This window comes from Lucilia sericata, unplaced genomic scaffold, assembly GCF_015586225.1.
Source record: "Lucilia sericata isolate MDLA Ls3-8-SP2 unplaced genomic scaffold, ASM1558622v1 Contig000227F_arrow, whole genome shotgun sequence".
In the NCBI taxonomy this organism is placed as follows: Eukaryota; Metazoa; Arthropoda; class Insecta; order Diptera; family Calliphoridae; genus Lucilia; species Lucilia sericata.
The window spans coordinates 118,362-134,610 of record NW_023994254.1 but is presented as its reverse complement, the minus strand read 5'-3'; the positions used below and the strand labels follow the sequence as shown (position 1 = coordinate 134,610).

Sequence of the window (16,249 nt, the reverse complement as noted above, 5' to 3'; positions counted from 1 at the left end):
GCCGCTTATTTGTCTATAAACTTCAAATATACAAACATATAAGCATATAAACATACAAACATACTTACACACATACATTTTTATATATATAGATAGAAGATAAGAGAGATCAACAATTTTGATATTTACTCAATTGGACCGTTATTTAGGATATTAGGATTTACATATAAAAATGTATTTTTAATGAAAATCACTTAGAAATTAATGAACCCTCTTAACTATAGTAGAGCAATACTAGGTCGTTTTTGATCATTTTAATTTTTTATTTGTTTCTATGTTTTCGTCATATTCCTATTGTTAATTCAGTTGTCATTTTTTTGTTTTCTTCTAGTCAATAATATGCCATAAATTAATTTTGAAAAGAAAGAAATTGTTTAATTTGTTTTTGTTTTAATATACCACACTTATTGAACAAACACAAACATTGATGGCATTTAAATTTTATTATTTAATTAAAGTCAATAGAAAAACAAAAAATACTTTTCATAACTTGTGCTTTTGTCTGTAAATATTTGATTTGAAGTGCATTCACTAAGATTTGGCTAATATATTTTCATATTTATAATCAAAATTAATTTTTAAATAACAAGTAAGAAAAATTTCTTAAAAAATTTTATTAATTTTATTAAATTTTAAAGTTTTAACTTATAAATCAATATAAATGCGATACAACAAATTTAAAATGTGTTGAATATGAAACGCAACTATTTAGTAAGAAACTCATTAAAATTTTCAAATAATTAATTGTTGGTTAGCTGTCAAGTTGTCAAAATTTTAAATCACTTTGGAAATCTAGAAATTTAATATTATGCACAGTGGCTTGAAAACTAACAATAGATGGGCAAAAACTTGTTAATGCTAGAAAATTATAAACGAAGTGGTGAACTAAAGCTTAAGGTAATACTGTAATACATTCAACACGAGTTTCAATTACAATATAGAAATATGATTAAATTTTTATGAGATATTTAAATTTTAATGGTGCAACAAGTTCAGCTGTACTCAGCCCATAGTGTCCGCCATTTAACTTTGACATATTTTTGTTTATATTTCATTTATTTAGGTTTAATTTCAAGGCATAATTATTTTAAGACAATTAAAACAAACCTGTTTAATTTATTCATGAGATAACGAAAGGATCCACGCCAACAGCGGCAATAGAAGTAAAATCAATAAATAAACAACGTTAATGCCTCGCAAAAAACCACCCTTCTAACTAACTCATTCCTTCAGCAACCAAAAACTGAAATAATATAAAGCCAAAGTAAATGTAAAGAAATGATACAAGAGTTTCTTAAAAGTTCCTTTTTTTTGGTCAAAAGAAAAGTTTTGCCAAAATTAAAATAAATAATTCCACAAGCATTTTATGATAATTACATGAAAATTAAAATATGTTACGCTTCGTTCAAGGAGTAGAAGAAGGAAAGCCTCACCACAGCAGCTACCAAGAAATAGTTAATGTTATCGCGGCTTTAGCAGTAGAAAAGTCAACAACATTTATAACAATGACTTTTCATTAGGAACAAAAAGAAATACTAAAATATGAAATGAAAGCAACCTGGCAGTTATAAAATCTTCATAGAAAAGCCCCGTAGGTAAGGATAGTTCAAGAAACTGTGGGTGTTTTGGTATAGGGGGTGCTACATTTACTTTGTAAGTACTTTTTATTTTATAAGGTAAGAAATTTAAGTAAAGTTACTGAACATAAAGTTAAGTTATAGTTTAAATCTCTGCCGTAGAAAATATTTTTTGTATTTAGAAATGAGGTTAAAGTAAAAAGGATTATATATGATGCACAAAATGAAAAAGAGAAGAAAAACAAAATATATAAGAACCAAAAAATAATAAGCTTTTTAGAAAACTCAAAAATCTTTTCGAGTTGTAGAAATTTACAGTTTTAAATTAACCAATGAGCATTTCACAGAAGGTGGAGAGGTAAAATTGTGTGTCGGAGTTGTAAAGACATCTTAGGAAGTTTTATAGTCTAGTCATAGTCTAGTCTATAGTTTAGTCTATAGTCTAGTCTATAGTCTAGTCTATAGTCTAGTCTATAGTCTAGTCTATAGTCTAGTCTATAGTCTACCCTATAGTCTAGTCTATAGTCTAGTCTATAGTCTAGTCTATAGTTTAGTCTATAGTCTAGTCTATAGTCTAGTCTATAGTCTAGTCTATAGTCTAGTCTATAGTCTAGTCTACAGTCTAGTCTATAGTCTAGTCTACAGTCTAGTCTATAGTCTAGTCTATAGTCTAGTCTATAGTCTAGTCTATAGTCTAGTCTATAGTCTAGTCTATAGTCTAGTCTATAGTCTACCCTATAGTCTAGTCTATAGTCTAGTCTATAGTCTAGTCTATAGTCTAGTCTATAGTCTAGTCTATAGTCTAGTCTATAGTCTAGTCTATAGTCTAGTCTATAGTCTAGTCTATAGTCTAGTCTATAGTCTAGTCTATAGTCTTGTCTATAGTCTATAGTCTAGTCTATAGTCTAGTCTATAGTCTTGTCTATAGTCTAGTCTATAGTCTAGTCTATAGTCTAGTCTATAGTCTAGTCTATAGTCTAGTCTATAGTCTAGTCTAGTCTAGTCTAGTCTAGTCCATAGTCTAGTCTATAGTCTAGTCTATAGTCTAGTCTATAGTCTAGTCTATAGTCTAGTCTATAGTCTAGTCTATAGTCTAGTCTATAGTCTAGTCTATAGTCTAGTCTAGTCTATAGTCTAGTCTATAGTCTAGTCTATAGTCTAGTCTATAGTCTAGTCTATAGTCTAGTCTATAGTCTAGTCTAGTCTATAGTCTAGTCTATAGTCTAGTCTATAGTCTAGTCTATAGTCTTGTCTATAGTCTAGTCTATAGTCTAGTCTATAGTCTTGTCTATAGTCTAGTCTATAGTCTAGTCTATAGTCTAGTCTATAGTCTAGTCTATAGTCTAGTCTATAGTCTAGTCTATAGTCTAGTCTAGTCTAGTCCATAGTCTAGTCTATAGTCTAGTCTATAGTCTAGTCTATAGTCTAGTCTATAGTCTAGTCTATAGTCTAGTCTATAGTCTAGTCTATAGTCTAGTCTATAGTCTAGTCTATAGTCTAGTCTAGTCTATAGTCTAGTCTATAGTCTAGTCTATAGTCTAGTCTATAGTCTAGTCTATAGTCTAGTCTATAGTCTAGTCTATAGTCTAGTCTATAGTCTAGTCTATAGTCTAGTCTATAGTCTAGTCTATAGTCTAGTCTATAGTCTAGTCTATAGTCTAGTCTATAGTCTAGTCTATAGTCTAGTCTATAGTCTAGTCTATAGTCTAGTCTATAGTCTAGTCTATAGTCTAGTCTATAGTCTAGTCTATAGTCTAGTCTATAGTCTAGTCTATAGTCTAGTCTATAGTCTAGTCTATAGTCTAGTCTATAGTCTAGTCTATAGTCTAGTCTATAGTCTAGTCTATAGTCTAGTCTATAGTCTAGTCTATAGTCTAGTCTATAGTCTAGTCTATAGTCTAGTCTATAGTCTAGTCTATAGTCTAGTCTATAGTCTAGTCTATAGTCTAGTCTATAGTCTAGTCTATAGTCTAGTCTATAGTCTAGTCTATAGTCTAGTCTATAGTCTAGTCTATAGTCTAGTCTATAGTCTAGTCTATAGTCTAGTCTATAGTCTAGTCTATAGTCTAGTCTAGATCAACAATTTTGATATTTCCTCAATTGGACCGTTATTTAGGATATTAGGATTTATATATAAAAATGTATTTTTAATGAAAATCACTAAGAAATTAATGAACCCTCTTAACTGTAGTAGAGCATTACTTGGTCGTTTTTGATTATCTTAATTTTATTAATCTATAGTCTAGTCTATAGTCTAGTCTATAGTCTAGTCTATAGTCTAGTCTATAGTCTAGTCTATAGTCTAGTCTATAGTCTAGTCTATAGTCTAGTCTATAGTCTAGTCTATAGTCTAGTCTATAGTCTAGTCTATAGTCTAGTCTATAGTCTAGTCTATAGTCTAGTCTATAGTCTAGTCTAGTCTATAGTCTAGTCTATAGTCTAGTCTATAGTCTAGTCTATAGTCTAGTCTATAGTCTAGTCTATAGTCTAGTCTATAGTCTAGTCTATAGTCTAGTCTATAGTCTAGTCTATAGTCTAGTCTATAGTCTAGTTTAGTAATACTTAACATATTTGGCTTCCCTTTGATTGTAGCATCCAGTAGAGTTGGTGTAATGTGGGACTTTAGATTTTCTGGTAAAACGTTTCTATTTGTTCTTTGACGGATTTCCTAAACCCTTTTTATGATCAATAACAATAACAGTTTGCGGATTTTAAGAAATCTCTTATAGTTAGAAGAAGTTTTGACTTTAATGGGAAGCTAGATTTCATTACTATACGGAACTAGTTTCCACAACAATGTTCCATTGGAGAAAAAATTTCAATACTTCAGGCGATGTTCCTTTGTATTAAATAAAAACATTAATGGTCCCTTCTTACTTAATTACTTTCAATAAAATAAGTTTGCTGGGAAAATCATAAGTCCATTCACTTAGCCTTAGTCTTATACACAGACTGACATTCAGACACATACAATCATCACACTATAGTATATTCCGTAATGAAATATAAAATCTCTCATTGTAGTCGAGAGAGTTGTAAATCGTTTTACGCCTTTATAATCAAAAACAGCAACAACAACAACAACAAAATTAAAGTAACAAAGACAAATGCATAACGGGAAGAATAAGAAAATTAGAAAAAAAAAAAACAAAAGCGAAATGAAATTGTTAAAGGACTCCAAAAAATAGATATATGAAAACTCCTTTGGCTAACTAGGGAATAGAAAAGTGTAAAGTGAAACAAAACAAGTAAAGAGGAAAAGGAGCAAAATGTAAAAAAAACAGCAGAAAGTAAATACAAACTCAAAGGTATCATTAGCAGTTGAGGTAATGAAAAATAAAATCCAAAATAGCACAACAACACAAAACATTGTGGTGGAATTAAAATAAAATAAAAAAGATTTAAAAAGACTTTATGGTGCCATATACCACCACTACTACCAGTATTTTTAGCTGTAGCTAGAAATTCCGGCATTAAGAACATTTTACACATTTTTTTCCCATTTCATTCTGTTGCCATTTTGATTATTTCAATTCTAAACAGGATGAAGACGACGGACAACTTACCTTAGCAACTTATTTAACTCACTCAAATGCAAACAACACATTATGGAAGGAGTAATTTTAGTAGAATGGAGTGGGGTGGTAGGGACTTATGAGAGATTATGTTGGCAAATGTTTAAGGGATTTTACTAGAATAACACCAACGCCTGAACGACAACACTAACAAAAGTATGTAATAACTTTTCAACAAGGTGAGCATTACATTACATCAAATAAGAAGAATTATATTGTGCAAATCGTTAGACGGACTGATTTATGTACATCCTTTTTATTTTATTTATATATTTTTTCTTGCCTCATTTCGTTTATGTTATTTTAATGTATAAAATTGTTATTTTCAGAGGCGTTGCCGCAGGACATTTTTCTTGTGATTGTTGTTGGAACATTTTAATTAGTTTCATATAAAAGAGTGTAAAATTTAAAGCCTCATTAAGGAGCACAGTAGCAGTAATAAAGTGAGGATTTTTCACTAAGCGTTTGGTATTTAAAGATTTTATTTTCTTTTTATTGCTAAGAAATAATAAGGTTGTATAAAGAAACATATTTTGTTTATTTTTGAATTGTTTCGTTTTAAATTTAAAAGCTTTAGTTGTCAGACGAGGCAAGGTTTGGAGTATAAGGATGGTGAGTCAAAACTTCCAAACCATAAGATAAGGATTTCGCTATAAAAGTACTACTCATCTTTTGAGGCCAAGAACTAATCAAGCCGATTTCGGGTAACCTACTCTGAAGAGCGTACTGCATTGATCGAATGAAATATTACTAATCAAACTAATTGGTTGCATTCGGAAAATGTTCCCTCTGATTGTGTAACCATATTTGAGCAGCTCATAAAATATAGGATCTTAGTGTCTTGGATATATATCATTGATGTTGATTTGGTTAGTTTAAGGGGCTTACATTTTGAAAATTGCAGAAGTCCCCAGATATCTCCCTGATAAAAATCTTGAATAATTCGTTCATCGTGTTATTAGTGTTTATAAGTGCATTTTGACCTTCAAGTCATTTTCTGAAGGGGAGTTTGTATGGGAGCTAGGGTCAAATGAGGTCCGATCATTACGAAAATCGACAGTATTATATAGATTTTCATAAAACTACGTGACACTTTTTAACATTTAACATAATTATGAGCTCAAATTCCCTATTCGGGGGTACGTTTGTATGGGGGCTAGGAGAAATAATGGACCGATCTTAACCATTTTCAATATTCTTCTTTCAAAAGAAGATTATGTTAAATTTCATCAAATTATCTTGAAAATTGCGACGTATAGCGTACGCACAAGGTTTACATGGAAAGACAGACAGACAGACGGACGGACGGGCGGACACACAGACAAACATATCTAAATCGACTCAGAAAGAGATTCTGAGCCGATTGGTACTTTAAGTTGGTTGTAGTGCTAATATTTTTTGGTGTTACAAACATCAACACTAACGTATAATACCTTCCTCACTATATTGGTGTAGGGTATCATAAAATAATATAAAAACATCTAAATTAATTTTACTTTTTAAAAATTTTTCTGCAATAAAACATAATGGTGCAGTGTACATCTGATTCGACACAGCTGAATATACAACTCTTACTTGTTTTAATTTTTAATTGTTTCAATATTCTACTTTAACTGAATTATATTTTTAAATAAACTAATTGATAGATTTTCCAATTACATTTCAATTTGCATTTTTTTTAACTCTAAGTTATTTATTTGTGATTGTTAGCTAAAGTTTTATTTTATTAAAAATTCCGCATTGTTTTGCAACACATAACAAATACTATTGTTTTAACAAATTTAACAAAAAAAGTAGTTTTAAAACAAACATTTTTTATAAAAAAAAACAGTTGTTCGTAAAAATAATAAGGATTTTTTCTAAGCATACAGCAAACAGGACGAAATACAAGTGTATGTGTTATATGATTGTTCTTTGAACCATGACAAATTGAAAATAAATAAAATAAAAATTATTTTTCAGAAAAAAAAACTTTTAGCTTGGACACATATTCATAAGCATTCATAATATATATAAAATAAAAAACATATTAGGGAATATACATAAATATTTTAGTTCAAATTCTTTTTTTTTTAGAAAAGATGAAAAAACATTTTTGTTGAACTAAAAAAACGTAAAAAGTTAGTAAAATAAAAATATTAATACAAAGTTAAAGCGAAAACAATAGAAAATACATACAGCAACTTGCTCTCATTTATATGTATATGCAAAAATATTTACATATACTAGGGCATTCGCAAAAGAAATTAAAAAAAGTAAAAAACCATAGTTCCAGGAACATACAAACAATTATTTTATTTTGTATATTTTATCAATCCTATTAATTTTAAAAAATACTTAAATGATAACACTCTTCTTTTATAATTTCAAAAAACTATTCAGTTTCTTCTCGTATGAATTGGCTGAAATATTTAGATCTAAATTTTAAAAATATATCATGTAAAAATGGAACAATCCGTTTTAGTTAACAAATGTGTATGTATGAGTTTGTAAACGTATACGTGTGTGCGGATGTTAAAATGTGTGTTAGTATATGTGAGTCAACACTTCCTCATACACATGTAAACAACATATTGTGTTTTATTGTTCAATTGTATAAAATGACATGGCGCATAAAATGGTGTTGCTAACTTTATTTATTTACATTATACTCCTGTCACAGATGAGCCGCGCTTTGATGAATTTCAATAGAATTCTTGTTAATTCAATAATAGGAAAAATTAAGACAAAACCTCCCCATTAATACTTTATAGCACAATTTTAACAGACAGACGGACAGATGCAAAGGCATAAGTGAAAAAAAATATTTTAAGTAACTAAGTAACCGCAAAGCTTTTAAAGGATATGGTCTAAGCTTTCTTTTAAGTAAAAATTTTGAAACAATCCATCAAAATATTGTCAAAAATTATATATACGACATCATTCTTTGATCATATTCCACAAATATTTAATATTATATTCGTCATATCTAAAATAGACTGTGTGACAACTTAGAGATTAATAAAATTTATTCATATGAGTAAACAATCTGCTATTTTTATAATAAAATTTTTTAAAAGTATGAACAGTGGACTTCAATGAAAAAAACATCTCTCTTCATTTGGAGAATAAGTGTATAAAAATTGGTAATTTGAGAGATTTACAGAACTATGTTTTAAATTTATATAATTACTAGCTATATCCATTGTGCTTTGCTACCCTAAAAGTAATATACATAAAAATCTATGTATTTACTTTTCATGGGAGCAACTACTATCATTATACACATTTTTAACTTTGTATAAAAAGTATCACGACCATTATTTATGGTTCGTACATTCGATTTCTTGTCACGCCCCTGTTTCTAGACCTTTTCCTTCAAATTGTTTACATTTCAATGTTGCCGGTACAAACTTTTAGAATTCTAGCTCTAATACTTTCCCAGATATACAAATTTTTGTATTTAATTCATATGGCAGTTGCCACGCCCCCTAATGCTAGTCCTCCCATTTTTCCTTCAAATATTCATATGGATGTCAAAATTGTCATACAAATTTTGAGGACTCTAGTTGTACCATAATCCGAGATATTCGACTTTTGAAGAAGTGGGCGTGGCAACCCTCAGACTTGCAATTTCAAAATAGCCTATTGTTCATTCCAGATATTGAGGAACATACAGTGAAAATTTCAAGAAGATCGTTTCAGTGGTTTAGCCTCCTATAAGGTACAAACAAACAAATAAACAAACATACATTGATTTTTATATACATATATAGATATATAGATTGTCATCTAAAATTTCGCATTCAGAACTATTCAGCAATAATATTTTAATTTGGAATAAAACTGTTAATGGATCTAAATAATGTACTAAGCGATTTTCAGAATAATGGTTCTATGAAGAGAGTGTCAGTTCCTAAACATGTTATTATACCGATACTTTAATGCAATTTTGGATATACAAATATTTGCTGAAAGGGGACTTATAAGGGTGCTCAATTATGGACCATACATTTTGAAAATTTTTTTAAAGAGGACTTATATATTATAGCCAGATTCAATCGTGGTCCTATTTCTCCATAATTTTTTAAATAAATTATTCTAAATTTTATTTCGATTACAATACAATCATATCTCATTTTTCGCACTATATTTATCACGGACAGATTACGATAATTTTTAAAAAGGTTAGTTTTTGTTGTCAAAATTAACCCCATTTCTATATTTCTGAACCACTGTTAAATATTATAAAAAAAATCACAAATTTATTACTTAAAAAATTGTTTTTCATTCTACAATATTTTTGTTTGTTATAAATTAATTTTTTTTATATTTTATTTTCAAACTCATGTACTTTTATTCCGTAACGTATTTATATTTGTTATTTGGCATAACACCAAATATTTTTCACATTTTTTTGGTCATTTATTTTGCCTTTTTTTAATTTAGGGCGAGAAAAAAAAAGAAAACAAAAACACAATAAAAAAACCTAAAAAATAAGTTATAAGCCCGCAAACATAAGGTTTGTTTAATTCAGTTTTTTTTTTTTTGATTTTCTATTTTTGCTTATAGGACTAGTATAAGGACATCATTGATTAAATTGGACAAAATAGCAACAAAAACAAAAATGGTTCCGTAATAGTTTTGTTTTCAGTTAAAATTTATTTAGTTAGTTCTACGCCTAAAGTGATTAATTTTTTTTGTTTTTGTGTAAAAAAATAAAATGTATAAAAAATGAAACAAATATGTTGTTGTGGTATCGTCACGTACCATGGACACACATGTCGGCAAAAAAAGGATTTTAATTGATAAAAATAGCCAAGGGCTGTGGACTGATTTTAGTGTAATAATATGTAAAAATACTATGTAAATTTTACATAACAAATGTAGTGAAAAGTATTCCAATATTTTTTAAATTATGCTGCTGGCGTTTAAAAGTCCTAGATAACAACTATTCAATCTGTTATGCATAATTTTACAAAAAAAAAAAAATAATTCATGTGTTTAATTAAAAGTATACATATATAGGCTAATTTTTTTATTGGATTTGCAGTTTAATGAAAATTCTTCAAAATATATATTTAATAAATTAATGGGGAAAAGGAGAATTTGTATTTTAGGCATTATAGTAAAAGTTATAAAGGACATTTTACTATTTTCATCCATATAAATTTAAATTTTAAAATTAATTCAAAAAAATGTAATACAAAAACAATACAAGAAAACTAAATAATCCAGTAACCATCCTAAATATAAATACTAAAAATAATATTTAGATTAAATTCTTTGGAAATGCTGTATATTAAATCAAATTGATTTTCTAAACTAACTAAATTTTTAAGAAGTAAGACACGTTTACTTACTCAAAATTTCATTTAAATTTAATAATAAGTATTTTTCATATTTTATACTGATAAAAAGTAAGAAATAAGGATTAAAATATTTTAGTACATGTAATTGTAAATAAGTATTTACATATTTGAAAGTAAATCAAATTAAATATAGTTAGAAACAACTTAATCTTTTGAACAAAAACAAATGGAAATGCTAAAGTAGAACGTCTGATCAGTTGTAATTATATATACATAAGTAAAATCCCCAATGACACTTATTTGTTGATATATCACGAACTTTTCTAGATATTATATCAAGTCTAGACAATAGACTAGACTATAGACTAGACTAGACTATAGACTAGACTATAGACTAGACTATAGACTAGACTATAGACTAGACTAGACTAGACTAGACTATAGACTAGACTATAGACTAGACTATAGACTAGACAAGACTAGACTATAGACTAGACTAGACTAGACTATAGACTAGACTAGACTATAGACTAGACTATAGACTAGACTATAGACTAGACTATAGACTAGACTATAGACTAGACTATAGACTAGACTATAGACTATACTATAGACATGACTATAGACCAGACTATAGACTAGACTATGGACTAGACTATAGACTAGACTATAGACTAGACTATAGACTAGACTATAGACTAGACTATAGACTAGACTATAGACTAGACTATAGACTATACTATAGACTAGACTACAGACTAGACTATAGTCTAGTCTATAGTCTAGTCTATAGACTAGACTATAGACTAGACTATAGACTAGACTATAGACTAGACTATATACTAGACTATATACTAGACTATAGACTAGACTATAGACTAGACTATAGACTAGACTATAGACTTGACTATAGACTAGACTATGGACTAGACTATAGACTAGACTATGGACTAAACTATAAACTAGACTATGGACTAAACTATGGACTAGACTATAGACTAGACCATGGACTAGACTATGGACTAGACTATAGACTAGACTATAGACTAGACTATAGACTAGACTATAGACTAGACTATAGACTAGATTATAGACTAGACTATAGACTAGACTATAGACTAGACTATAGACTAGACTATAGACTAGACTATAGACTAGACTATAGACTAGACTATAGACTAGACTATAGACTAGACTATAGACTAGACTATAGACTAGACTATAGACTAGACTATAGACTAGACTATAGACTAGACTATAGACTAGACTATAGACTAGACTATAGACTAGACTATAGACTAGACTATAGACTAGACTATAGACTAGACTATAGACTAGACTATAGACTAGACTATAGACTAGACTATAGACTAGACTATAGACTAGACTATAGACTAGACTATAGACTAGACTATAGACTAGACTATAGACTAGACTATAGACTTGACTATAGACTAGACTATAGACTAGACTATAGACTTGACTATAGACCAGACTATAGACTAGACTATAGACTAGACTATAGACTAGACTATAGACCAGACTATAGACTAGACTATAGACTAGATTATAGACTAGACTATATACTAGACTATAGACTAGACTATATACTAAACTATAGACTAGACTATAGACTAGAATATATACTAGACTATAGGCTAGACTATAGACTAGAATATAGACTAGACTAGACTATAGACTAGAATATAGACTAGACTATAGACTAGACTATTGACTAGACTATTGACTAGACTATTGACTAGACTATAGACTATAGTCTAGTTTATTAATTTATTCATAACATTTTGCATTCCAGAAAACAAATTATACAAGTAACACAACAAGTATTGGTTTTTATTTTTAGAAACCGGACAACGCCGGGTAAAAATAACAAGTTTAATATATGCATTGAGTAATTCCAAATAACTTAAACACTTACGACATCAATTCTAATTTATTTTTTACATATTTTATATTAAATTCATTTACTTTTACATTTTAGTTACATACATACTTATAGCAAACGAATATCTACATTAAGTGGGTAACTTTCTTTTCGATTTCAAAGTACCTAATCACATTGGTGAAGTCCATCATCCATTTTTTATTAATGGAACTTAAAATTTAGTCTTCTAAACTGCAGTTGAAAACTTTTATCCCCCTAATGTTAGTTTTTTACTCTTAGTTTTAGTAGTAATTCCTATTTAATCCTCCGATATGTATAAACTGTCTGTTAACAAGTTATTTATACATTCATTTATATTTAAATAAAATGCATGTGTTTTGTAGGTGGTTGGCATTCATTTTACCTTTTTTTTTTCTTCTCAAATTCGAAATAGAAAAAGCATTTATATTGAAATTTCTAAGGTGATTTACATGTGAAAATGTAAATGAAATATTTCCTGCTTTTTACACATGTAACACATGAATTTAAATTGAAAAAGAAAAGGTTAGCAAATGTAAAATGGTAAGAAATAAAAATCTAATAAGAGTTTAAAAAAATGTTTAAATAAATTAAATTCTTTAAAATAAATAAGAAAATCTTTTTTTGGGATCTTTTTAACTTAGACAAGTCAAGACAAATAGGAAATTGATTTACAAATATTGTATGTATTTTATTGAAATATCTTAAATAAATATTTTTATAAAATTTCATGATATAAGGATGAAGAAAAAAATTAAACGACTTGCCACAAATATAAGTAGGAGTTTAAATAAATAAATTGTTTTTGGTATAAAATATTTACAGAAATTTTATTTATTTTATTAAAAATCTGAATGATCTATTTCTAAAATTTAATTTTGGTTTTGCTTTATAAAAAATATGTAAATCACCCTAAAAATCTGAATTTATTGAAGAGATATAAAAAGGTTTTTATGATTTCATTCGACATATTCCAAATTTATAGTGTTACTTTAATATATCTAAAATGAGAAAAATCCGCATAATTTGGTTTTTGTTTTATAATTTTCTTTAAAATTATTTTACTGCATTTTTTGTTACTTTTACAATACCTTTGTTTCCCATTGAAGTATGTAAGGTACATGAGCTAAATTTTTTATTTTAAAATATTGCACCCTATCAAAGGTTAAAGGAAAGTAAAGTTGATACTTCGTGTCAATCGTGAAAATTCCCATTCACATTCGCGATATGAATCGAAATTTTCTCCTCAACGTTTTCATAAAGAATACTAAGAAATCTCAGCGTCTCGAGGTCTAACAAAAATTGATCTTAAGAAGTAATATTACTTTCAAATCTCTACTTTACATTTCAATATAGCGTGTCTTCTGTTTCATCAATTATTCCTTTTAAACATTTTTTTGTTTGCAACATGCTTCCTTTTTAACTTCTTTTTCTGTAAATTTTTACTGTCCTTATGTGCTTGTAGAGTTGGTCGGTTGGTAGTTTTTGTAGGTGATTCCATATAAATATTGTATTCATAAATGTTTTGTTTGTATGTGTGTGTTTTTTTTAAGAATATAAAAAGGAAACGGATGTCTGCTATAAACGGATGTAAAGTGCTTCACCTTTTATGTTTTTTGAGTTTTATGTAATGGGTATAATTTTTTAAGGGCGTTGTTATTTTGTTAAATAAAATGTTTATACTGGAAAATTTTATTTAAAAACATTAACGAAATAAAAGAAAACAATAAAAATTTTAAAAATGCTGTTGGTCATTTATAAGTGCATAAATGCACAAGATTTGAAGACTGGGGATCTATGTACCTTAGAGTCTATACTATATCTTGATTAGTTAACACCCCCCTTTATGTAAGCAACATAGAGAAAAAATACTGAAGAGATTGTCACGAAATATGACAGACAGGCAGACAGGAAGACTCCGCTATATATAAAGATCCAGAATATATATACTTTATCGGAGATTTATATTGTGGAAATTACAAAAGGAATGACAATCTTATATATACCCTTCTCACGAAGGTGAATGATATAAAAATCGGTTGAGGATCCTTAAATAACGCTTCGATTGAGATCATAGTAAAAATCTGTAAATACTCATATTTTGGAAGAGACGTCGTTTTTTATCAGAATTGCCTAAAATCGACAGTTTCAATTAAAAATATTAAAAAATAGCAAAACTATGTACACAATCATCATATTAAAAAAAGTGAAATTCGTAAATTACGTTCCGATCACAAATATTTTTATACCCTTTACCTTCTTGATAACTGTAAGAGATATCTGTATGTTTTACGCAAGTACCTGCCCCTACGGTTTATTCCCACTGTGGATTTTTGCATCCAATGAGTAGACGATAGACGCTCCACGGCAAGACCAATCCCAAGATAAATCCCAACAATGTTGAAACAATAACTAATTAGTTTATTATAATTTAATGGCAATACAAAGGGCGTACCCAACAACAGGTTAACAGACTTCTGGTATCCTATGTCAGAAGGTAAAACACCCCTTGATCCCATGAAAATAATGCAGTCATTCCTCAACCTCTTAAGGACCGCGTAACTACTGAGATGGCTCTGCTGCTTTGGCAACAGCACCTAGGGTAGACCGATGAACGGCTACTTCATTTGCCATTAGGACCTCCAAACAGACCCAACCATGGTTGTGAATTTTAAATCTGCCCTATCCATTTCACATAGGGTATACAAAACTACGTTTAGAAAGTATATCACGAGCTTTACGAGGCGATATTAATCTAAACAAAATTTTGAAATCATCGGCCATTTTTTCGTATAAATAAGTGTCATTGGTTGACCCACGACATTCGCACGGAGAAAAGGCAATGATAGGGCTGTGGTTTATCCCTTTTCCAAATTTAGTTCATCGATGATGAAGACTTAATTAAGAAATTATAAAACATAAGTTTTAAATTCCATCAAATAATCGAAAAATATCAAAAGTACCCACCACAATACTTCATAATCATTTCGAATAGTAATTTTAATTGAGAAACTTATAATTGCACATTAATTTTTATAATATTTTAGGCTCTCTTACCTTTTATATCAATGTTTTTAACAAACAGTTTTATTTTCTGGTGCTTGCAATTGAACATTGCTTTCTTCTATATTAATATCACAAAAACAACAATGCATAATAATAAAACTCTCTCTCTCTCTCAATGCATAAATTCTCTTCACCAAGCTTTGTTTTGATTTTTTTCTTGTTCTTGTTTTTACATTGCATTTTTTTGCATATAGTTATGAAATCAACAACAACAAGAGAATTCTTAAAAAAGTAATTCGTAATTAAAAACAAAAGAAAAGCGAAAACGACACGAGGTTTAAGAAATTTTTTAAGAAAAACATTACAAAGATTTAGTAATATTATTAGATTTTATATATTATTTTATATATCACATTTACTTATTACTGATAATTTATAACATTTTTGCTTTAATTTACTTCAAAAATTATAATCTGGCCGGCATTTTTATCACATTTATTTTTTAATTTTTTCTTCATTTTTATATCGTAAACACTTTACATATCGATCAATTAGCTGGCACTTACATAAATAAAGCATTTTTCTTTTAATTATATTTATTTTATTACACTATAAATCACTTTTTTCAAAATACTTCAAGGACAACGACACGAACCGTGTTAAAAATTTTATAAAACTAAATGTTTTTTTCTTATTTTGACATTCTTGTTGTGATGACATCTGCATGTGAGAATGATTATTATTTGTAGTTGCCATCTTTATGTGAGAATACTTATTATGTATGGTTGCCAGATCATAGGCGATAATTCGGAAGGCAGTAATATCATAGTTCGTTTTCTTATAAATCACATACAGTTAACCTTTTGGATCAATATG

General features: G+C 28.5%; 1 long non-coding RNA gene across 3 annotated transcripts; it reads left to right on the top strand.

Moving 5' to 3' along the window:
* Window positions 1-754: 754 nt before the first annotated feature.
* LOC119602408 lies at window positions 755-5,610 on the top strand. 3 transcript variants are annotated; one of them, XR_005231339.1, is made up of 4 exons: window positions 755-897; window positions 1,064-1,595; window positions 5,121-5,308; window positions 5,482-5,610. It is a non-coding gene; the product is annotated as an uncharacterized LOC119602408 (long non-coding RNA). The 3 variants fall into 3 exon arrangements; XR_005231338.1 differs by having other exon boundaries at window positions 5,121-5,331; XR_005231337.1 differs by lacking the exon at window positions 5,482-5,610 and having other exon boundaries at window positions 5,121-5,393.
* Window positions 5,611-16,249: the final 10,639 nt, after the last annotated feature.